Source organism: Chroicocephalus ridibundus, chromosome 3 (assembly GCF_963924245.1).
Source record: "Chroicocephalus ridibundus chromosome 3, bChrRid1.1, whole genome shotgun sequence".
NCBI lineage: Eukaryota > Metazoa > Chordata > Aves > Charadriiformes > Laridae > Chroicocephalus > Chroicocephalus ridibundus.
The window spans coordinates 5,248,650-5,272,675 of record NC_086286.1 but is presented as its reverse complement, the minus strand read 5'-3'; the positions used below and the strand labels follow the sequence as shown (position 1 = coordinate 5,272,675).

The 24,026-nt window shown below is 43.9% G+C and overlaps 1 protein-coding gene across 1 annotated transcript in view; it reads right to left on the bottom strand.

The window, feature by feature from the left end:
- SPTLC3 (serine palmitoyltransferase long chain base subunit 3) overlaps positions 1–24,026 on the bottom strand; it is a 333,553-nt gene that overhangs the window by 254,624 nt on the left and 54,903 nt on the right. The window contains exons 3-6 of the mRNA XM_063327823.1: positions 12,982–13,168; positions 2,246–2,563; positions 993–1,135; positions 541–714 (exon numbers count right to left, since the gene is read on the bottom strand). The gene's annotated coding sequence lies outside the window, so the exon portion shown is untranslated. The remainder of the gene's footprint in view (positions 1–540; positions 715–992; positions 1,136–2,245; positions 2,564–12,981; positions 13,169–24,026) is intronic.

The following is a 24,026-nucleotide window of genomic DNA, read 5'->3' as shown; positions in this document are numbered from 1 at the left end:
TCAGTTCACATCCCAGCCTGGCAGGGCACAACTTCTCCCATGTTACGCCAAGCTCACTGAACTAAGCCAAGCAACTGGGAGAAAAGCTGATACGATGCACTCCTTTCCTACTCGGCTGAGTTTGGAGAGTGGAGACACAGTGCGTATTATTATTTTTTGCTTCCCAATGCTACAGTTTCTTGGAAAGAAAAGCTTTGCAGTAGGATTTAACCTTTGCAAGAGTCCCAGAAGATGGAACTGAAGCTTTCATGGTCCGTTCTTCTGCCCCCCAGCCAGGCCCTTACACACGGAGATTAACAAAAGCCCTCCTGCAGCAATTATACGGCTTTTCCTTCACACAGGCAACATGCAAATACACACGCCGTAGCTGCATCTGTCCTGGCCCTGGCTTGGTTAAAGACTTGGCTAGATCTGGTTTCAGCAGTGCTGTGCCTCTCGGTAAATACCCAGAGCTCAGCTAAAGCAGAAGCAGTCGCAGCAGCAAACGCCACCCGAGAGCCGGCTCTCCCAACATATTTATCCCACCCTGGCTTTACAAACCGTTTTGCAACTGTGTTGGCAGCTCAGGAATTTAATTGCAAGTCTCATGATATTGGGTGGTGGTTTTAATGAAAACTCCAACTCCTGGGGAATGCAGGAATCTCGGCTTTCATTTGAAACCAATTAAGTCTTCTAATTGCAGCAGCAACCTGAGAACACCCAGCAAGAAAAGTCCTGAAGGATAGAAAAATGAAGGTAAATAAAAAGACCCTCTTCCTTCCCTGCACAGTTTTTATTTAAAAAAATGCTCTCAGGATTTTCAAACAGATGACATGGGAGGCCCGACTCATGTGTACAAAGCTTCATTTTAGAAATACTAATATTAACATAATAGAACAGGCTGGCAGGGAGAAGAGATAACAATTGCTTTAAGCATTAGTAATGACTTATTTTTATTCTAATAATAAGATTAAAGCATTTTCACTGCAGCTTGGAAGAGGTAAAACACCTACATTGATAGCAGCCGTTAGAAACAGGTTGACACAAGGCAGCTCAACGGCCAGGCAGAATTACCAGTCGCATCCCTTTAACATTGATGTATCACCAGGGCGTGAATTCAGCAGGGTTCAGGGTTGATGGGGCAGCTCTGAAGTATCTGGAATAGAAGAAAAACACAGCTGAAGTTTGAAAGAAAACTAGAGCACTGTGGGTTATGTCAAGTTTAGCTCTGAAAATTTGTATCTCACCCTTTCCTAAATCTTGGGACCTAGGAGCTGGTAAGGAGAAGGTAAAAAATAAGAAAAAAAGCTGGTAAGCCTGCAGTATTTATGACTTAATAGGAAATGGTATGTCTGTTTTCACAAATCCAGCTGGCTTGCACAGGAAGGGAATAAGGATGGCCAGAGTCTTGTATTCTAACTGTAAATGATGATTCTTTCTTCCAACTATTTTCTGGTTATTAAATTCAAGTTGGAAAAACAGTTTTCCTTATGTTTACACACCCACACAGTTAATTGGAAGTAAATGTATGTCTGTTTATCGCCAGAAGTGCTACCCCTGTTTGGGGGTTGTGCAAAATTCATGTAATTGGTTTCCATAGCCCGAAGCAAATCAGGAATAATTTCTTATAGCAGAGGAGCAGATTTATGCTGAAGTGTCCCTTGAAATTTCTCATTCAAAGGCTGATGGCACTAATGACTGCCTTCAAATTGCTATCAGTAAAAGTCTACGCAAAAATGAAATTCAGTGTGCAATTTGGCAAACAGCTGTACGTTCACAGCCTTTAGCGACTAATCTAATCTGGGCTCTAATTTCTCTTTGTGTAGATTTGCAATGTATACAGGCTTGAGCTTAATAAGGCCATTTAGCACAAGTAGATTTACTCAGGCCCGTAAGTGCTTGCAGCATGAGATCCTGCTTACAGTCAGCTGGCAGTGCGCCAGCCCCATCCCTGACCAGTGTCATACAGGCAAAAACGCTACTTGCGTTTTTCCCCTCTTCCCAGCAGGATCCCGTACCAACCCCCATGGCAAAAGCACCCCCTGAGCTCAAAGCCAATGACCCTAGTGCAGCCCCATGCAGAAACATAAAGCTCAAGTCTTGGCTAAGCCCGGTCCGTGCCTGGATGGCTGCACTGAGCCAAAATGGGGACCTGCACCCAAAGCCTGGGAGAGCCTCCCTTTCCCAGAGCAACCGGCATTTGTACTGATCCCTTCCCCACTGATTCAGAGCCAATGGGACGGTGGTGCAGGAGTAAGTGAATTACCTGCAATTTCATTCCTCCTTCACTTGCGGACGAGCCTTTCGGATTCAGAGTGAGGGACTGCCTCTGATTAAATTGAATCAAATGTGCGTGTTTACGAGACGTTTTGACCGACAAATCATTTTCCCTGTCAGACCGAGACACGACAATGATGATAACTCAAATTTTTGGAGTCAAATGGCTTTGGAAAGCTTTCCTGCCATTACGCTCCGTGAATGTCAACGGGTCTAGCTAAGTGCAAGCGAAGACTGATGGCAGCACTTTCTGCATCTCTTTTTCCCCACCAGAGAGCTCTATGTAACGTTGGCTGGCAGGTCTGGCCTGAAAAAGGATGAAAGAAGACACTGCATATTATTCTTATGATTTGCACTAGGTTGAATTTATCTTTGCTTTTCCCATTAAAAACAGGTTGCGAAAGATACCGCTATGAGTTAAACACTGAATTAGTTTCCTTCTGAAATAAGAGATCTCCCTGAAATATTGAGATGTCTAAATAGCTAAAATATCTTTCCAGATTAACACTACCATTGAAAGGAAATTCAGAACAATGTCAAAAAAAGCCCCAAATCTGTTTTAGGACCCCAGCCCGTTAGAGTGAATGAGCGAATACAAATCTTGACTTTGGGTCTGTTTCTCAAACTCTTGTTTCTGGGACAGGAGACCCCAAATTCCTCTGGTACCCTTGCGGGGAAGCCCAGGAGCTCGCTACTGCTGTCTCGTTTAGCCTGCACTGTCCAGAGGCCTGTGCAGCTTTGATTTACATTTTGAAGCCTCGCTTTGTGAAAATAAAAGCTAGAACTGCCCGGTCTTGCTGTGCGAACCCCTTCGTCCATCTTCAAAATAGAGACAGCGCGGCAGCTATGCTTAGCACAAAGCAACAAAATGGATAAGGAGAGCTCAGATACTGTTATGTCAAACTACCCTTCATCACCCAGTACCTTTGCCTTCCTATTTCTAGAAGTGCAGCCATACTGCCTCCTTCCCTGGCTCCTTCTCTATTTATTATTTCATTTCTAAGGGTCTATTATCAGGAGGAAATGATGAAGAAAGTAGAAAGGGAGAAGGAGCAAAGGCACAGCGTGGAAAACACCTGTGCTTTGGGCTCCTGCACTGTTCTGCATGGAGGGAGGAGGAAGGGGGAGAAAGGGGAAGAAAACCTGGGAAACAGTATGAGGCAGAATAACAGACTGGGAAAAAAAATATTGCAGCTGGATTTGCTGTGTGAGAAGGGCATAAGAAAGCAGACTGAAAACTAGCCCCTAAAGAGCAGGTCCTTCAGGTATCTATTGGAAATGGGAACAAACTAAATATTGTAAGAAAACACTGTAAGCAAAGCAACAGGGTAAACATAGGCAGTGCTACAGCAAAAGAACACAGGTGATTCCCCATATTAAAAAGCGACAACATTTTGCTGAAGAAAAGTAGCAAAGACTGTTGACAAAAGCAATTTCACTTGAGAGCAGTGCTCACTGAAACCACTGGAAGCTTTTTGCATCATCTTAAATAGACACTATACCAGATCCTCAGCCTTTGAGCAAATAATTGTGGGATGATCCAGGTGTGCAAACAGCCATGGGATGCTCTTATGTCATCTTTTGCAATGCAAAAATAATCCACGAAGGGGAATTTAAGATGCCTGGTAATTCATGCCTAGTAATCACCATGTTTATTCATGCAAAGAAATCTGGCCCAAACCCACATTGTAGTCAGGAAATTAAGAGTTGGAATCAACGCCTATACAAACAATACGATTTGTTGCAGGGATGAAAAACCTTAGAGAAATCCAGGTGTCGGATCTCTCTATCACTGTGGTGAGGAGGGGAGGCATTTTGCTTTTGTTGCATCTCCACTACATGCCCCTCCAAACCAGGCATCTGATAGACGAGCTACTTGGCAACTGCTGACAGGAGGGCCAGGAAAAACTGATAAGATTTTAAAGAGTTCGGGCAGATGAAGGACCGGTTCAGTGCTGCATTGGTGAAGGCTGGAAACACGCAGGAACTGGTCCTACTATTACGTAGCCACCAGTTAGTGAAACGTCCCTGCTTTGGCTTAATTTTGTACAAGCAAAACCTTTCAGATGAGTAACCTTCCTCACGTACTTTCTGTCGAAGGTGACCAGGAGTTTTTTCTCACCCCATCATAGCGCCTATCCTTATCTGCAGCAAGAAAGGCTGCAAGACAAAGGCACCGGCTAAACAAAAAGTCTGTGCAAAGGGAGAAACGGAATCATTACTATCGCAGGCTAAAGAGGATGAAAAGATTGTCTGCATCTGCCTCTGGGGAATTCACCACTGTACCCTGGCACCCATTTTGCCATTTAAACTGGGCTTGTCAGAGCATAGTGGGCTCAAAGCAGCCAGGATTACTAGAGTGGCCTATGAGCTATGTCCTGAACCACAACCTCAAGCAGCCGGGAGGACTCCGTCCAGCAACGCTGCCGCTGTCATCCTGCTCACCTCTCCTCCGCGTCATAGACTTCACTGCCTGCTCTTGAGAAAGCCTTGGGGGGTGCAAAATACCTCTCAGTACAATAAACACAAATAGAAAACAGACCCCAGGTTGAATCCTTGCCGTTAAAGTCTTATTTATTAAAAAAAGGTTTTTTTAAAAAACAATAGTCTCACCTGCCCTGAGATTGACAAACAACAAATGCATTTGCCATGATACAATAAGAAAAACCTGCAAGTGCTTCCAGAGCCAGAGAGATTGATAGACTTTTCCATGGTCTGTGGGACCTTAGCCCTCATTAAGGTCAAGCCAAATTACCTCACAAATAATTTAGCTACAACCCGCAACTCCTTGATTCTGAACTGATAAATTATGCAGCCATTAATCAGCTCCAGGTTTGGCCTTTGCTTTTGACACGCAGAAGGTAAACTTACTCCATGCTGGACTACTCTTATTGAGTTTCTCAGATACATTCATACTAAAAAAAAATAAAAATAAATAATCTCATTCCCTGCTAAGCACCGATGGTTCCTCATGTTTCATGAAAGATCGAACGCACCTTTTAATAAATTTGTTTGTAATGCACCAATTTCATTTTGCCTACTCCCAAGGACGCAGATTTCTATTTGATGGGCTAGAAGACATGAGCGATTATTTATCACTATACATCTGGGTCTGTAGTTAGTTGCAGAGCCATAAATTTGGAAGAAAGCACAGTAACTGATCTTCAGTTAATTTCCTGGAAAGTCTGAAAACTTTGTTCTGGATGATCGCTGACAAAGATATAATAACAATAAAATAACCCGAGATGGCCAAACCCAATTTAATAGTTTTCATAAAGATCATTTTTATCAGAGATCTGCAGGACTTCATTCACTGACCCAATACCAGTCCCTCCATATAACTGTGATAGTGAAAATTCGCTTTTATACCCTGATGAAATTTTTTTGGCTAGGACCCCTATAGCTGCGTTTAGCTCTCAGATGCATGTCTTTAATAAGAACTACCTGTATATCCAAGGGCTGAATTTGACCCAGTGAGGACGTTCAGCGAGGTTTAATTTTGACAAACGATCAAAGGCCATGGCCTTATCACTCAGTGCCTGCTTCAGCTCCCAACGGATGGTGGGTATGCTCTTGGGATAAAGCTCTGACTTTCCATTACTGTCATAAAGCAAGCTGTAGAACCTCCCTTTCTTCATTTGTCTTAATTATATCTTCTAGCTCATAAAAAAACCCAAACTTCTTTTCATAAGTGATTAATGAACCTGCAGGTTCTCCTGCAGATAGAGTCAATAGCCTTCCAGGGGCCTTTCTGCCAAAAGTCCTGCTTCAAGTACTGCTTATTTACATGATATCTTCAGTAGCCAGCAATTAGGTACAGCTTTGGTTGTTTTGATCGCTTTCCCACCTAAACACCACCAAAACCTTGAATTAGCCTGCAGATCACCAGGTCCCAGGCTTGCAGCACTATAAGGGCGTGACTTTGAGGCAGCTTTTGAGCAGAAAGCCTTTGTTGCAAATATCCAAAATACATGAGTACGACGGATCAGCTGGGGGCCATACCCATTGAACTGCTTCCCCCCGCAGCCAGAAAAGGAAGAGGGTACAATCTTGTTTGCGTCAAGTTTGCATGCAATTCCCTTCCCATTGAACAACGATACAGGAAATAAGAATTAATTACAGCTTTCCCTATTATAGCCCCCCCCCCCCAAAGCTCTATTAACCACCTACCTCTCTTTATTTAGTACTATTATGCATAAATACATTTAGCTATCAGGTGAATTAAATGCCATATCCTGGCTTGCTACATTTGACTCCATTCTTCGAATAGAAAAATACACTCTACAAAAAGCGCTCGGGTTAGGTTAGTGTATGTAGTCGTCTCAGCATGTAGAATTTTTTTTTAAATATTATTTTATTAAAAGAAAAAAAAAATCTATCCTGCACACTTGCGCATGAGTTTACAATAACCTAGACAGCATGTGGCAGGGCACCTTTCATTGCTGAGTGGGTCAGTGAAGGGCTTTGGTTTCGTTTGCTGCCCCTTGTATTACCAAGTTTTGTGATTTTTACATTAAACCTAAAGTATCTGACACCGATAAAGAAAGAGGAGTTAGGTCTTTTCTAAAGGCCAGCTTTCTGCAGGGCATCTGGAAAAAAAGTTTTTTAGATATTTCATGTAATGGTTTAAAGTGTTTTATACGAAAAACTCAAAAATAGTATTTCAGTTTTTCATTTCTTAACAAACATTTCTTGTTTTGTTTGACTTCAAGAAGTCAAAATGCAAGTGAGACCTTTACATTGATCCCAGCTGTTTCCTCTTCCTCTTCATGGGAAATTTTCATAATAATAACTGAAACGTTATCCTTTGGTTCTTGCCCTACCTCAATTAGTCTTTTCCTTATTAGATCCAGCTCTAGCCTCATGAGACCCTTATTGTCTTCTAAAAATACATCTCATCCAACTCATTGTAGGGAAAATTTCAGGCTTTTAAAGCTGAAAACAAAAGACAAAGAACAACAACAAAAACAGCAGTGAGAAAAAAAAAGTGTGCTATTCTGTTTTTCTGGGTTTGTTTTTTTTTTTTTTTCTTTTCTCTTCTCCTTCTTTTTTTAAAATGAAACCCTTGCCATTCCTGGGGACAACCAGAGGATGCAGTGCTGTAGTTGCATTTGCTTGGTTTATGGCTGGGGACTGGCGTACGGCATACACTACTTGCATTGAATCTTGTATCTCTTGATCGCTCAGCAACTCCAATAGCCACAGCTCTAGTAGCCACTCTGCTGAGGAGCGATATATCCGTATCTATCTATTCACGTTGGTATATATCTCTCCAAGTTTGTACTACCCGTGTGCAAGGCAGAAGTAGATTTTCAAGACCTTGTGAGGCATATGTCTCCAGAGGAGGTTCACTCCTGTTGGAGAAACTCCATAAACAATACATTTTCTTTTTTTTTTTAGCACTCAGCAACACTTTCTGGGATGTTTATGGCCAGACTGTCAAAGCTGTTTAGCGCCCGAAATAGTCAGTTTGCCTAAAAGCCCCAACACTAATTTTAGCGGCTAAATGAGAGCTGACCTCAATCATGCAAGTGAGCTCTTTGGAAAAGTCTGGCCACAAAGCTTTCATCTAAACTGACTGCTCCTCAGGCAAGCAGTAAATATCTTCTGACGTTGTCCTCCTACTTTTGTGCCCTAACATATGCGGTCTGCTTATTTATAGATCATGTGAGCTCCATATACATTGGGTTAGATCCCTCAGGACGAAGCCTCACTTGGTTTTACACCGCGTGGCCAAATTTCTCCTGGATTCCAAGAGCAAAGGCTTGCTCTGCTCACCTGCCACGCACGGGAGGGCAACAGGACCGGCTAAATCCAAAGTAAAAAAGTTTTCTGGGAATAGTAACAACTAACAGGAGTAAGACTAGGAGGGAAGGCATTGATTAGCAGAGTTGGCAAGCTCCAGGCCCAGCCCTGAGGAGGGGGAGCACAGGGAAGATCCCAACATATTGGCAGCAAAAGCCATCCTTCCGCCACGTGCAAGGATTGTACAGTTTGGAAAGATGTGCAATGCATTCCTGCCTTGCTCAAGGGCCAGAAGATGCACCAGTGTAACTGTGCCCCATGACTCAACAGTGGAACCTAAGTCCAAAATACAAGACATTTAATGTCTGTATTAATGTCTGGAAACAGAGCTCCTAAGTCCTACCCTTTTTCAGACAAATAAAGTTCTGCCAATGCTCAAATAGTAAAAAAAAAAAAACAAAAAAAAAAAAACAAAAAAAAAAAACCACAAAAAAAACCCATCCCAAAACAACCAAACAAAAAACCACCCACACCACGAATCAGTTCTGTCCGGTTTGGTTTAGTAGAGCTAAGAAATAAATTGGCATAAAACTAAGTTAATGCTATTACATTTACATATTAGTAAAACAAAATAATGTTTCTTCTTTTGGAGATACTTGCAATTTTTATTTTTTTTTGTATTCTTTGTGCAATAACATAAGTTAGCTTAGACAAAGATCAACATGAAAACGCATCAGCCTCCATGTAAGGATGGATACGCTACTTGTTGCGGGTGCAAAAAATTGAGCTACTAGAGAGAACAGTAACCATCATCACGCAAGCCTCCCTCCTCATCAGATGTAGGCAGGGAAGAAAATTCCCTTCTTCTAAGGCCACAGTGCATTCTGATGGGCACTGGGCTCTCAGGCAGTTCAATCATCACATAAATAAACCTTAATTGGCATTCCCAAATGCTTTGAAATCATATTGCCTGCTGCTGGCACTCCAAAAGGTATGCCTCTGGAGACATAGAAAGAAAAAAATAAAATAAAAACCAAAGATCATTTGCAATTAGATGCAACAAAACCATACCCAACTGGTCTGTGTCAGGGATAAAAATAGCATCAGCCAAAATGGCAAATGCCTTTTGGTTTGTCAGGAATTGAATGTGTATCACCAAGCGAGTGATTATTACAGGCTCTGATCAGTGAAGCAGACAATCATTTGCCTTGTTATCTTGCTGCCTGCCCATGTGAACAGCAGCAAACAACTATTAAAAGACACCCCGCTCCCCCTCAAAGGAAACACCAGTGGCGAGTATCTGAAAACCTCCTCGTTAACAAGCTAACCTTTGAGACTGGCGAGAAGACAAGGAAGCATTTACCAGCCAGTGTATCGATAATTATGGAAAAGAAAATCGTAGCTCATTGTCTAGCCCAGCGCGGGGAGAAATAAATAACCCAGGCACTGGTCACACCGTGCCTCTGGTGAGCAGCCATTCCAGGGCATCTCCCAGCCATGGACAACAGCCGCCAAAAAGGCAATTATCCACTGAGCTGCTCCCCTGGGGCTGTTCAATACAGAGGTGACGTATATTTGGAAATTACCCCAAAGCCCTTCTGCTGGTAATAGGAGGCTCTGTGGCACACAACCCTCAGGGACCCCAAAACACCCTGGTAAAAACTGCCCTGACAGGCCACATGCATGGATGGGCAGTGGTATCGTACGTCAGGGCTGAAGCACTCGGACATGATGAGTTTTGTTCCCCTGAGTTCTGGGGTTTCCCCGAGGCCCTTTGAACATGTAGGGATGGAGACTCAGTTTTAAGCAGAACATTCTATAGTAACTTGATCCCCAGTTCCTGATATTTCTCCCTTTTTTGTCACCCAAGAGGCCTTAAATACCTAATTATGCTTCAGCATACAGCCACCCAACCTTGTTACGGGTGTAAATCCTGCTCCCATTTACAGCCTAACTCTGTTTTGCCTCCAGCTTCACTGCAAGAAAGGAGGCAGGGTGCACCTGAGTCTGCACCAGGCTCCCTGGGGGTTGCTATCCTACCCAGGTGCAGCCTTCGCATCAAACTACCAGTTATCTTTTCAATTAATTGTAGGTATCATAGCGGTTGACAGGACAGCCTTACTACCAAGGGATAATTTAATATGACTAAACCGTAATCAAAGCGTTAATAGCCTCAGAATTTAATCTGTGCAGAAGAAGCAGGATTTATAAAAGGGAAAGGACGACCAAGGCTAAGATGAATAATGTTAGTTGTAATATTACAGCTAGTTGTAATAGTATAATTAGTTGTGATATCCAGAATTAAAAATTACACTGCTTTGAGTTCCAGGACGTGTGCCAAAAAGGAGCCGTTAGTCACAGAGATGAGGAACAGTTACACAGTCCATTATCTCATAAACTGCAAGGCCCAGAAACGAATCCTATGTGTCAGAGGAAAATTGAGACTCAGCATTTTACACCAACACATAGCTTTCCATTTTAGCCCTTAAACCAGATCCTTTCTGATTGTCAGTACGCTGTGCTTTCCCATTTCCACTCCAAAGAGAGTCTGGAGAGGGCTATCCTCAGAAGGCCTCCTGGCTGCTAACAGTCCCCTGGCTGAGCTTCACTTTTCCTTTGGGCACGGTCCCAAGTTGTCCCTCCTGGCCAGGCCGTGGCAGAGGAAGCTCAGCCCTGGCATCCCAACCTGCTCCCTTCCTCATCCTTGCCAGTCTTGTGGAGGTAAAAAAACCAAACCAAAACACAACACAACCAAACAACCCAAACCAAAACACATAAAAAACCCAGCCTTTTTCTGGTTTGTTTGGGTTTTTTCGTGTTTGTGGTTTTTTTTTTTTTTCCCCCTCCTTCCAGGGCAAGGATGTGGGTGATGGTTTGGCTTCCCTCCATCAACAGGTGGTGCTTCCTTGCGGGGTTGGGCAGCCCCTGCTGCTCCCTGGCTCCGCGTTCAGGGCCAAACAGTATAATCTAGTAACACACACCTAAACCCAAAGTGCAGAAGGCATCAATAACCCTAGTATTCGGTATCATAATGTGTAATCAAGAAGCCATACAAAAGCAAGAAGCGATGTGGCTCAGAATCACTACCTTTTTGAAAAATTATGGTGGCAGCCAGTTTTTACCATCTCATCGTTACTCACTCATACAACAGACACAGAAGCAATTGCTTGAGCTGGCAGGCGTTTTTTGAAAGATTACTTGGAATGACCTCTATATTAAAAAAAAACATTTTAAAGCCATTTCCTGCTTTTAGGCAGCGATAAAGAAAGTAAATGCTTTTTCAGGTTGTGCTTATCCTTTTCTCCTTCATTTCCTCCTACGTACTTTCTTTTCTTCCTCTTCTCTCAGTGCCAAAAAGAAAAAAAAGTGTGCTTGTAAAGGAGGAAAACTGGGAAAGAAAAGATAACTCTCTCTAGGGAAAACAGGCAGGAAGAAGAGAATAGAAGTAAAGTTGTGATTTTTTTTTTTTTTTTTAAAAGGGAAATCCTGGTCCTGGCTGACTTGCACCTTCTGGCAGGCACGTAGGTGCCTGTTTTGCTGATGAAGGCTGTTGCTCCACAGGACGGAGTCACCAGAAACGATGCTCCCAAGAGACCTTTTGTGTAGGGATAAAACGAGAACCAAACTGGAGCTCCGCTTCCCCTTGCGTGGCTTCCTTCGCGCACACAATCACTTTGCCGCCGCAATGCTGCGGGCTTGCTAACGCTATATTCTCAGTGTTTTATATATTGAGAAAGACACTACTTAATACATCTGGGGAAGTACTTCCCCACATACGCACGGGAGCCCTGGCACAGAGGCAATTAAACACTCCAGGCTGCACATGCTCACACAATTACCTTTTGTGACTGTCACTAAATAAACGCTGCACTGAGCCAATAAATCTTACAATGGCCTCATTTTTCTAGCAATGACGCCTCAGGCAAGGCCTGCGTGGCCCAGAAAGGAAAAAGGTTAACTTTTTTTTTGAAATTCCCTAATCCTGCTTATCTGCTTCTTCTCCCTAAACATCTGCCACGTTCAGACACCTGTTATAAATATCAGTTTGTCTTGCAGTGGTTCCTGGAGTCTATCACGAAACTGAGCAATTAGTATTGTCAGCGAATCATTCATTAACTGAACTCTTCAGTTTCAGCTAACCTAAGAGTAATTGTGTATTTAATTCCTATCTAGCAAGATCAAATCAATTTGGAAAAAAAAAAAAAAAAGACCATGGGTAAATATCAAAGATCAATAGGTAATAAATGAAAACCTTAATTAAAATCTTATCTGAATGCTAACAAAAACCACAAAGTAAAGCGGAGGAGGTTATTTCACATCAGGTCATTCTGATTATCATCGTGCTTTCTCCCCAGTTCGACCTTAGCGCTACTTAAGTACATGGTGAAAGGGTCAGAGTAAGGTTTTGGTGTCATAAGAACGTCACCTGGCAGAGACCCCATGCAGGCAGTTCAATGCCACCTCGAGGGTGAGGAGTGACCGCACAAAAGTGGCATTTTCCTGCACATCTTCCCCCGTGAATTTGGAGCTGCAGCTACTGACCTCACTGGCAAGGAGGCAACTTTACTGCTGCTTGCTCTTGTTATCTGCAGAGAAGCCTCGCAGCTATTAAAGGGGGAGCAGGAGCTAGTTCCCTCTTGTGTGTCATCAGCAGAGGTAAATAAAGTCTATCCATCTCTGCTGTGCAAACCAGAGAGTAATTAGGGGAAACTGCTCAAGCCGTTAAGTTGACGAGCTGGTGTCTGTTCCTACCCTCAGAGGTTCAGGCCCCGTACAATACTCAATTCCTGCTATGGCTTTTAACACTGTTAGGCCAACAAGAACATGAGACAAAGAAAGCAAAAGTGCTGTGGCTAATTTTAAACTATGCTCAGATACATCTTTTTCAACAATATCAAGGCCAAACAGACATATCAACAAGGTCATCTCTCTTAAGGCCAAGAATGGAAAAGAGAAAAAACTACAATAAATCAGTCTTACCAGATTGATACACCCAATCTTGCTGTGATCCATCAGGCTGGTTTTGTTGGCAGGAAAGCTCATGGGCTCAGCCTGCAGGAGGCCTGCAAACACCACCAACTTCAGATCCCGCCAAGAAACTTGAAACAGCAAAGCTATCTCCCCAAGACATGCCAGACGGGTGCTGCTGTCCTGCTCGCTAGCACACCTGCAACAAAGAGGAGACCTTGGTGACAGATATACATAGGAAAAGGCTGACCTTCAGCAAATCCTGTTGACTTTCCCACCCCGCTTACTTGCCCTATACTCTATTTATGCCATCATCTGCCAGTGGCTTTCCTCTGGCCATTCCCCTCACCTGAGGGCTCCTTTCCCCACCTGAATTCTCTTTTTTGCATTAGCTCCTTCCTACCTTAGTCACCTGGAAAGTGGCTTGGTGCAGTGCTGAGTCTCCACAGAGGAGACGGTAATCTTCAGGGTCCTTAACAAACACTTCATTTCTTACAGGTGCTGGGAGCTGCCGTTTCTTACCTCTTTCTCGGGGTTTTCCAGACTTCCTTACCTAACCATGGTGTATGAGCACAAGTGCTGTGGGGTGATTCAGACCCAGACCGTCAGACTGCAGGTTTGGCTCCAAGAACCAGCCTGTTTTTCAGTGTCTCTACCGCACCTGCAATGGTAATTGGTAGAAACCTCTCTTAAACCCAGTTGTACAGGTCATGGGTGCTCCTGGAGGAACTGCAGACAGCCTTATCTAGACTGGAAAGTGGCGTATGAGTCCTAACCTGCTCCTTTGCTTCTGGGGCTAATGGGACAAACAAATTTTTTTCATGCACGTGCAGGAGATATCCCAGATTTTGGAGTACACCCTGATTTTTGCCCCTCGGTCCTGGATCCAATGCTTCTCGCTGTCCCAGCCTGCAGCCAGACAGGACCCTGCCCTATATCCAGGTCTCCCTTTTTTTTTATGCCGACTCCCACTGCACTGGGCTGGAAACTGCCGGCAAAGCGAAGGACAGAGAGCAGAGGGATTAGCATCCTCTACACATCAGTCCCACAGCCCAGCTCTCAGTTGCAGGTGAGGCTGAAGCCAAAAGACCTAATGAAGCAGAGAAGAGCAGCCCCACTCCTGACATAAAAGGCGCGACAAGCTTTCATCTTCTGAGAGGTTAAAAATAAACAGTTTAGCTTTCACCAAAGTGGTCTGATTAGAGGCAAAGAAAACTACGCTGATTTCCATGGAAATAGAATATTTTGTTGCTGCTACTTGATCTTGTTGAAATGTATTAAGAACACAAAAGAGTGCAATTTCAATATCTAGACAGTGCTAGGATTTTTTTTAAATTTTAAATTAAATTGATTTCTTTTAAGAGAAAGCTGGCTGATTTTAGTTTCCTAATTAGTTCATTACCACTGGAAATGGAGCATGCTCTTGTAAGGGTACAGCAGGATATTATAGAAATACAGAAACAGCTGCAACCCACAACAGAAGAGATACAGACACAGGCGATATCAGTACAAACAAATCAGGGCCTTAAGATCCTCTGTGTCCTTTATTTCCTCTCCAAAACCAGCGAAGAACTGTTCTTTAAATCATGAATCTTGCTAAATTTAAACCAATTACAAAACAGATACTAGTTGCTATGAAAGAAGGATCAATACCTAAATTTTGTTCACTTCTCATAGGTAGGAATATCTTGTAAGAGCAAGGGCTGCTTACGCATGCTCTGGAAGCAAAATAACTCAATTAGGTTGAGTTCTCATCTCATTACCGTGGTACTTACCTCCACAGGGAGGTTTCTTTCAAATGAGCAATGTCCTATTTCAGTGTAACCCAGATAGTAACAAAATAATCACTCAAAATGGGGCACCATTGTCATGACCTTCGCTGTGATAAATACTAAATACAGGTGTGAACGAAATGCGGCTTTGCAGTCAGTTATCTTTATGGACATGTCCCAGGGTAGGGTCTCCGACATTTCAACACATACCAATGTGATGTTACCACAGCAAGGCCCAACTGAAATAAATTTTCTAAGAAACAAATGTTAAAAAAACTCAACAAAATATTTTCTCTTAGTTAAAATAACACGTTGTGATGATAGCAAGAAAAAAAAAATCCATTTCTTCTTCCGTTTCCTCAAAGGGAAATTTCATCAGAAACAATAAACTCTTTAGGATTTCATTTTGACAGCGTGGCATTTTTTGACAGAAGTTTTATCTTACTGTAATTTTAGGTGACAGAGCAACCAAAAGGCTGCTGTACTTTTTGTCTGTCCATTATGTTTTCCTACATGCTTGCAACCGGCAGGCGCTACAGTTCCAGTAGTGATGACCCGGGAAAGAAACTAGAGCCAGGAAAGATTCGCCCACAAACCGCAGACAACCTGAGCCTGATTTAGGACATCGCAGACTAGTCCCATTAGATATCGATCACTGTAAATAATCATCAATACTGTGGCTCAAGAGGCTTTTTTTTTTTTTCCCTTTTCTTTTAATATAACGGTCTTACGAAACCAACCCTTTGTTTTTGCATTACGCTGAAGACCCTGTTTGGCTTAGGTTTACTATACGTTTAATATGAAAGATTGTGCATAAAAACATTCAGGAGTGGATACACAAAGAGATGCAGGTGCTGAAATATGTAATTTCATAGCCCCCATCCAGGTTTCAGAGCTCTTAATTGAATGTATGGAGAAAACCACAAAAGGGAGCAGCTATGGAGGCTCCTCAGTAAGAAACGTTGATGAGAGTAGGACAAAGTCCCATTCCTGGGTGTAATTAAGTGGCTATGGCTAATGAGAAATCAAGAGAGGGCCTATTAACTGAGGAGCCTGGTTAGTACAGTAGTCACCAAGGAGATGGGGGAATTGTTTGCTAACAACGACCTGGGTAAGGGTGTATGTACCCTATTACGGCCATTACAGAATTCTTACTTTTTTGAGATTTCTCTTCTACTTACAGACACTTTTTGCTATTTCCTGATGATTCTTTTTTCTCAAATAGGCTACTACTACACTTTCCTAGGCTGGGTCAGCTAAAAGCTCCTCACTGTTTGGCACTCACAGCCACAGGGATTCTCTGTGCAATCTTAATTGCGTTAAGGACTGGATTTAAGAGCAGCAGATCAATGCTGAGGAGAGTTGTTAGGGTGAAATACTGAGTCCTCATCCACAGATGAAAGGAAGAGCATCACGTAATAATGACAGGAAAGGAACCCATCAGCTATATTTTTTTATGCATTGTGCTGCGCCTGGCAAAAAACCACAGGTGTATTCAGTTCACCACTTTAGTAATTTTGCTTTTAACAATATCTGAATTTGTATTCAATCAGCAGACCCTATTAAGTGAAGCATTTGTCGGACACCCGGTGATTTTGACTGCGTATGTATCCTTCTATTCCCAGCCAAATACGTTTATGCCTCACTGCTTGCAGGAAGATCACCTGAGGAGAGCAGAGCCTGCCAGCCCCAAACAAAGCATTAGGTATGCATCAGCAACTATTATGAACGGTCCCTCTTCGTATATTATTTTCACCTTTATATCACCTGTACAGACCCTGCTGTATTTTACCGAGCCAGTTTGGGCACTACCTACTTCATGCAGCTTAACTGAGTGTGTTGGTTGTTCCTGTGCAGTTTTTACTGCTGCAGTTGGACATCCTCATTTCACTGTTGCCATTGACCTGAAAGGCACTGCCATTTGGATGGTGCTAAACAGGAACCTCCTTGCAACTTTAAAAGATAGTTGGGAAAATTGTAACGAGGCACTTATGCATAACCTACAGCATACACGGGCACATTAATCAGCAACCCACTCCTTTGTTGCGTTGGTTTTCTTTAAAAGCTAAAACCCTTTTGAAATAAGCCCACGCTTATTTCTTGCAAAGTAATGATAATTGATTCAGACCATCCTGAAGTGAATTCAAGCTCAATAAGGGTTGAAGAGGCCCACCTTTGCCGTGCAGAGGAATCCAGCTTGCTTAGGAGTCTGCGAGAGCTGCGGATCTGCAGGTGGGAGGTTAATTTCCAACAGCCTGATTCAGCAATAAAGCAATAAATACAAAACCCCCCTCAGACCTTTCAGACACGAGCGCTTCAGAGGCACTGAGAGCAGATTAGCTCCCTTCATTGTGGGCTCTTCTTTAACAGAAATCTCAAATCTCACTATTTTGCCTGAATCACTCTCTGTTTTCGACTGTGGTTACATGCAGCACAGAGCTATTGATGTATTTATTTAGTAGAGCTGGGGGACCAGCAGGCTGTGGTTAACAGTGTGCTGCAGGTTCTGTGGGTGCTCAGACATGGGTGGCACCAGCAGGGTCCCACGGGGGGCTGCTTTACAGCTCTCTTCTTCCTACCCCTGAGGCAGGAGGGGCCTGAGAGGTGGACGACCTCCCTGGGACACTGGGCAAGACTGGTGTTCCCTGCCTTTTCTTCTGATGTCAGGGAGGCAGGGGAAAACGGGCTTCCCTTAGCTGGTGAACAATGTCTGTCCCTGCCATCATTGTTGCTTTTAGCCCACTTCCTTCAAAACAGGAGTGAATTTGGCTTCCTACTTCTTACTGTTCTCATATGAAGGAAAGCTACGAATAAGTAGTATTTACGTCAGCAGGATCACCGTTCTAAGCCATAAATCAAAGCCAACAGACCTTGAACGCTTATTTGTAGCTTACAGACCACAACTTTACATGTCCTCCGAATCCTGATGCTGAACTGCTGGATTTAGTTTCCGTGGCATGTAGAAGGCTAATCAGCAAACTCCCCTGGCCCTGGAGGGGTCTGTCATCTGCCGCAACGACATGCAGTGTGCTGACACACATTCAGCAGCAAATAGCACATGCAGCATTTTGTTCACAGAACCCCAGCTTCTGTCAAATAAAAGTGTATTAAGGAAATGATAACACCGAGTTGCTGCTGTATTCCCTGTGTGCAGGACTTCTGGTCTTCTGTGTGTAAGACCGGCTTTGTGCCTTGTATCCCTGTGTTTTGCCCTTCATTACACGTAGGCATTTCACTTCATTGGCTGTATTACCCTTCCCTTTGAATCCCTCGGTTCTCTTACGTGATGCTTTGTGCCACTCGTGAAGCGTGGTATCTTTTTGGTTAGGGCAAGGACTTCCCCTTCCTGCACACGACCAGATTTTCAAAACAAATAAAATGGGCTTCAGAATGAAAGACAAAACAGTCGCCATGTGTGAGAAGCAGCAGTTCTCATGAACAGAAGAACGAGAAACCGGTCACGCTCCGTTAAAAGGCAGTGAAATGTTCGTCCGTTGGTTAACAACGGAGAAGGTGGGTTTGAAACACATCACGGATGAATCCACTAAAATAAACTTTCCAAAGAAGTAAATGCTATTCAAAAATTGCAATGTGCTCACACGCATAACATTTTGCATAGTCAACATGTGCTAGAGTTGCTTCCATTTGAATTAAGTCAAACCATGATCTGTAGATCTTTCCTTTTCATATTACGGTCCACCTTCTGCACAGTACTATTTATGTCTGGGTTCTTCTTGGTGCAGACTGCTTGACAGTTTGAAGAGAACGGTAACTGCTACTTAAATGAAAAAGGTGGGGAAAAGAGCACTCTGCCTCTTGTTTGCACAATTCTCTCCCTTTAAATGAAAAAGAAAGATCAAATTTGATGAATTTCTCCCCTTGAAGGAGAAGAGCGGTGGGTCTCAGCTGATGTAGCTCTTCTGACGCAGTGAAGCTGCGCTGATGTGCTTCCGTGAGCCACCTCCAGCTCTTCGCTGCTGGTTTGACAAAGATCACGTCACTGATGGCTACACCGTGCGGGAAAGCAACGCAGCTCTGGGTGCAGGCAGGTAGGACTGCAATTTCCTCCGTCACTGCAGCAACAGTCCCCCGTTTTTCCTGCTGTTCATTTACTGTTGCAGGGAGGGACAGGGATGACTCTCACCATGTCTCGCAGGAGAGCTTTCATGTGTCTGGTGATCAAAAGAGGGATTTGTAGCTGCCTGGGGTTCGTTAGGATCCTGTGCTGCAGTGACAAGCAGCCTAGTCGAGCTATAGGTAGGAGAAACGTGTTTATTTAGCCCTCTGCGACTTCAAAGCACTCAGCCTATTGAGAAAGGGCAACTGCACATTCAGTACGCGCTCCAGGCAGGAGCAAGATCCACTTCGGAAGCACACGGGAAATTTTGTTCTTGGGAGGTGCCTGGACATTTTCCAAAACCTCCCTGCTCTACGCTGCCTAAAAATACCAACAAGATGCACAGAAATTAGGTAACAGAGACACCATTTGATGGAGAGACATGGAGATGACAGGTGATACCCTGCTGCCAGACAGGGCAGGCGCAGGAAAAACCACTGAAAACCCAACCCCCCCCCCCCAAATGAACGCATGAGGAACACAGGGGAGAGGGCGGGTGAGGTGGGGGGGGTGTCAGTCCTTGCAGCCCTTCCTATGCTGAAACACAGCAGCAGGGCCAGAGATGATGAGCCTGTCTGGGGACTCTTTTTCCCATACCTATCTCACCAGCGTCTTTAAAATAACCGAGAAAGAGAAAAGAAAAAAAAAAAGGAAAAAAAAAAAAAAGGCTCCTCCCTTCATGGATCGCCCATGAAGTCACTGCTCCCACCTTCTTGAAAAAGAAGAGCAGATTTTTATCACATAAAGGTGTAGGCGATTTTCTTTTCCCTTCAAGTGTAATTAGATAATTTAGGCTCTTGGGTTAATATATCATTGCCCTTCTTGATAATAAGTCTGATAGAAGTTACACTGGATTTTTCACTGACAGTTGCAGGTCAAAGTTGGATCATTGCATCCCTGGTCTGGAAAACTTCTGTTATCAGCAAGAAAGTAAACACCAACCTGTCAAAGGGAGCTTCCAAGGAGTCCTACATCCTCCAAAGGACAGCTGGAAAATTGGGCTTGGAAAGGCTACGTTTTTTTTAAGCATTGCGGATAATTTAGCTGAGCTATGGTTGAGGCTGCAATTAAGGGGGACTGGTGGTATGTGAGAAGCAGGTTGTGGAGCACATGGGATGGCAGAAACACACTGAAATACCGACTCTGCAGGCTGTAATTGCATGAGCGGCTTCTCGAAAGGATGGGAGAAATATCCCAGGAAATTGGCTGTCTGAGGTTACGGAGATAAAAAGTATTTTCAGAAATCAGCACCACTGCCAGAAAATAAAGTGGAACCCCCTCATCCCCCACGGAAACTAGAGAAGGCAGAGTCAGGAATGCTGGAGTAGGGAGAAAACACAGAGCGATGAGAAAGCCAGAAAAATGGTAGGGGAAGATTCCTTTTGTAAAACAATCTGCTGTGGGGAACACGAAAATTAAGTTGGCTCTTGGAAGAGAGGAATACCACCCAAAGCTGCTTTTCTGAGGAAGGGGATTATCTTGGCTTGGTTCCCTACAGCTTTTAAACACACAAGGGAATTTAATTAAGCATTGCTACTTTCCTAATTGTCGAGGCTATTCTCAGAGGCTCCCAAGATTTTCCAGGCTCTGTAGTGTTGGTCCAGAGCTGGGATTTCTCAATTAACAGTAAGATACGGCAAGCAGTGAGGTCTGGGACTCAGTGCCCTGGTCAAATAGCAACTCCGTCAGTTTACGAAAAACTGACGTAATTCTGCTGAGATGGAGTCATCTGAGGCATTTATTTTGCCTGTTCTGTTCCTGCATATTCACGTGGAGTTCTCCATAGGGTATGAGCAAAGTCTTTGCTCACTCTGTGCCACAAGCCATCCTGTGGTGCTGTTGCGTGCTCTGCTCTGGAGGGACCATGTTTCACAGGCATGGAATACGCATCCCTTATATCTCAGCCTGAAAGTGGGAGGTAGCACTCAGCCAGCTAATAAGTTAACAGCTTTCAGATCTTCTGCTGGAAAAAGCCACTGCATTATTAATTAAAACTGGTTTGGCCCTGAGTGTAGGTTTACGGTCTGTTCAGAATCAAAAAAAAAGCTGATGTTTGGGGCACCACTGGTCTGTTACTGGTACATCTTGAAATACAAAAGTCATCTCATTTTTCGCAGGTGTGCCTTCAAATTGAAGAAAGCTGACAGTGTAAGTGCTCCAAGCTTCCAGGGCTTGTTAAAACAGTCCAGCCTTGAAATTACATAAAGGTGAAACGAAAAACAATTAAACCCCTTTAAGCCACACTGCAGGCTTTTGCATTTTTCTACTCAGAAGTTCAGCCAAGTGAGCAACACAAAGTGACCGCAGATCTGAACTGAGAAAAAGAATAAAATATTCCTATGGCAAGATGCAAGCCTTACCCTCTTCCCCTGCTCCCCAGCTTTGACTGCCCTTCTGACTGTCAGATACTTAATTTGGCACCAGAATCAACCTCCGGGCTCCAGATAGGAAATACTCACGTCAGAGGTTTCATCACATCTGATGCCTTCTGCCACGCCAATGACTCTCCTTGAGTAGTGCATCGGCCTGGAGGGAAAAGGCTAAGCACGGAGTTGTCCTACCACACACCCAAGTGGGGTAAGCAGACTGTGTCCAGGCACCTGATGCTACCTTGCACTGAGGGGGGCTGTTACCCAAACCACTTCATAGCAGTGTGGTGAACAGGTACCTGAACCCTAAAGCAAGCTCGGAGCAGAGGAGAGGTCCCTGGGATTTGGCTACCACCTGATGCTCATGTGTAATGCGTCTCAGAGGTGAGTCCTTCAGTCAAGCGGGGCTGGTGGCATGACACGGGCCACGCTCCGGACATGGCACCCTGCACCACTGGTACCACTCAGCCCTAGCGCTCAAAGGCAGAAACACTAACGCTACCCAAGAGGACCACTGCAGGGTCTCTGACTTTAATGCAGCTACTTAGTGGGTACCTTCTTTGTTTTTGCAAGCCACCAGACTATTCTTACTGAGCCCTCCCCTATGTCCTTCCTCCTCCAAAATGACCCAACGACCTGAAGCAAACATTTGGAATTGAAATTTCAGCTTGAACAGTAGACTTGTTACAAGATTAATAGGAAGGGATGGAGAGTGTTAGACAGCTACAGGTGTCACTACAAGCCCTTCTGATAACAACAGATTCAGACCAGTGTATCACGTCTTACACACGTATCTATATTAATAGCTTGGATCTCTTCTGGGATTTGGCAGGAGATCTAAAGTTGTATTAATGTCTTTTTCTTGCCTCGTCGATAAAAAAACCAACAACCATTAAGCAAGGTCCTAAGCTGTCATGAATTCTTTCTAGACATGCTGTAATTGCTATTCCAAAAGGAGCAAAGTGCAGAGACTACAACTGTAGAAAAATAAAAGAGAAGCTGTTATGGAGATTTAAAGCAAACAATACCTGCGTTATGTTCTCTTCCCTCCAGATGGCTAATGCCTGAATGGCTTTCTGCTATTACTTTTTTTGTTTTTTATTTGATCTGAGTAACTTATTGATTCATTTTTTTTTAATGGCATGACGTGATGAGATCTGAACTGACGTTACATTTCACTAATGTACGGCTCCCTTGAGCCAATATCAATTTTGTCTACGATGGCTTTGCCAGGGCAAAGGTCAGTTAGGGGACTTTCCCCTTAGCTCTGTCACAACCTCTTGAGTTTTCAGGACACTTATAAATAAATCAGACATTCACATTTCAGGCAAGGAGCCTGATGCGGAAGGGTTTCTCCTGTCCCACGAAAAGCAATTTTTACTTGAATGATATGTCAATCAAAACTGATCAAGGATGACCTGATCCAGTCCTTGAATATGAGTAGAGTAGATTTAAAATCTGTTGAGCGTGCACTGGCTATTTTTCAGAGCTTGGAAAACATGCAACAGTCTATGCATGTGCAGCTCATATCCCATGGCTACACTCATCCAGCCATTGGCCCTACCCTTTGGCTTCATTTGGGACTGACTTACCCTATGAACACAGCCCACCCAAAGGCCAGTGGGATAACCTCTCTCAGCACGATAGCCTGCCATATAGACATTGTTTAGGGGGAAGACCGTATCACACGTGGTATATCTCAGCTGGCTGACCTTCCTTGCTAACCCTATTTCTGGGGTAACACTGGATAACGTGGAGAATTAGGGTCAGGGTTTTTCTTCCCTTCTGGACTCCTTCTCCCTTTTTGGGCAAGAAGGGACTGCGATTTGGGACTTCTTGGGAGAGAGTTTGCTGCTGTGACAAACCCTCCCGGGCCCTGAGAGGGAGGCTGTGCTTCCCAGAGCCCACCAAGGAGGGGAGCCCACCCCAGGGGCATTTTTGGCATGTTAGTGTTATCACAGGACCGGGCTACACTGTCAGCTCATTGGCTACTGCAAGAAACTTCCCTGGAAGGCTGTCAGCCCAGGACCAAAAATCACAAATAAATTTCCATATGTTGTCAGGATGAATTTCATTTATCAGTGTCTGCAGCAATGTGAATTTGAACTTGCTTGTCTGATGAGCTAGGTAGAAAAAGCTATTATTTTCCAAATACAGGACAGACTAGTTGGTGAAAATCTCTAATTTCTATTATTATTATGTTTTACTGAGTCTGTTTGGGCTACTTCCCTGTAGCCTTAGCTAAACCCACCCAAATTCTATTATCCGAGGTGGTTTTCCCACACAGCATCTACCAGATCATCCCTAATAATGCACAAAGGTATTAGTTTGATAGGCACTCCCCTTTTCTTTTCTTTTTATTTATTTTTTGGCTCAGAGTACGATGCAAAGCAAGCTGAAGCCTCTCCTGCTTCTGCCTCTGATGAAGCAGAAATCATCCTTTGGAGGCAGGGCTCAGAAATGGTATTAAATCAGGGCAGGGGGGAAACGCAGATGAGCTCTTCAGCTAGGCTGTCAACAGTGCCACCAACCCCCACTAAGTCTTCCCCCTTTCTTTGCAACTGACAGCTCCTTCCCACCATTTCTCTATATTTATGTTGGGCTAAATGAGCACATACGTGAAGAACAACTGGCACCCAGCCAGATCAGAGACTTGGACTCACAGCTACAGGTGCAAAATATTGTATTTCTCACCGAGAGTGATCCAAGGTGGCCCCAACAGTGCTGGTCTTGGGTTGCATTTGCACTGGGGCAGGTCAGGGAGTCATTACATGATGCTCTCTGCCCCAAAACCACAAG